A 1,131-nucleotide genomic window follows, 5' to 3' on the forward strand; every position below is an offset into this window, starting at 1 on the left:
TTCCTCTTTCTTTCTTTCTTTCTTTCTTTCTTTCTTTCTTTCTTTCTTTCTTTCTTCCTTCCTTCCTTCCTTCCTTCTCTCTCTCTCTCTCTCTCTCTCTCTCTCTCTCTCTCTCTCTCTGTCTGTCTTTCAAATAAGGTCTCTCTTTTCTTAAATTTCTCCCTCAGCACTTTGGAAGGAATACTGTTTGCTTTCCCTTAAGCAAGTCTACAACTTTAAACAACACATGCAGACTTCTTTTCCCCAGTATATCATTGACGTGGTTTTTTAGCAACAGTGCTTGGCTGAGTACCCTGGTTAGATTCACCAGATGCTTGCCAAAACTCCTCCTCACTTATGCCAGCCTGAGATCTTCCCCCACAGCCTAGACTAAACGGCTCTGGCTGCCCTTGTTTGTGGCTGTTTAAAAACAAAACTCGTTAACATATTGTCAAACCGTACTTCTCTGAAGCCTACGGAGCCTTGGCTCTGGCTGCAGATGGTAAAACAGCGGGGCCGGCCGGCTGCGAGTCATGGCTCCAGGCCCGCTCTAAAGCAGGGAGGGGCTCGCAGAGTGCTCCCTCCTCTGTTGCCAACAACACACGTGCCTGCTCCTCACCTCCTTTGAGTTACTCCCTGTTCATTGGCACCTCCCTCAACCATCTCCAGGGCCGGGCCATCTTTGTAGAAGGTCTATAGGCCCAGAGCTTGTGCCTGTAAGCCAGATGAGAATTTTCCAGAGGGTCTTACTGCACTTCCTTGGCTGTCCTCCACTGTGAGTCCTCCATGCTTACTGCAGGGAGTCCTCCCTAGCTGCCCGTCCTCCACTGGCCTCACCACTCAAGAGTCCTCCCTTCCATTCCCACTCTGTTTCTATCTCATGCCCATCTTTAACCTCTCAAACCTGTGGAATCTGGTTTCTCCAAGTAGAGTAAAAGACCCTGAGGCTAGAAACAGAGGGCTTAGAAGAGACCATTGAATAAACAAAAGGTTAAAGTCACATCTGCCAGCCGGGCGTGGTGGTGCACGCCTTTAATCCCAGCACTTTAATCCCAGCAGAGGCAGGCAGATTTCTGAGTTTGAGGCCAGCCTGGTCTACAAAGTGAGTTCCAGGACAGCCAGAGCTATACAGAGAAACCCTGTCTCGAAAAA

The 1,131-nt window shown here is 49.1% G+C and overlaps 1 protein-coding gene across 5 annotated transcripts in view; it reads right to left on the bottom strand.

Annotated features, from left to right (window-relative positions):
- Scn5a (sodium voltage-gated channel alpha subunit 5) overlaps positions 1-1,131 on the bottom strand; it is a 96,865-nt gene that overhangs the window by 28,158 nt on the left and 67,576 nt on the right. The window lies entirely within an intron of this gene.

The sequence above is a fragment of the Mus pahari genome, chromosome 10 (assembly GCF_900095145.1).
Source record: "Mus pahari chromosome 10, PAHARI_EIJ_v1.1, whole genome shotgun sequence".
Lineage (NCBI taxonomy): Eukaryota > Metazoa > Chordata > Mammalia > Rodentia > Muridae > Mus > Mus pahari.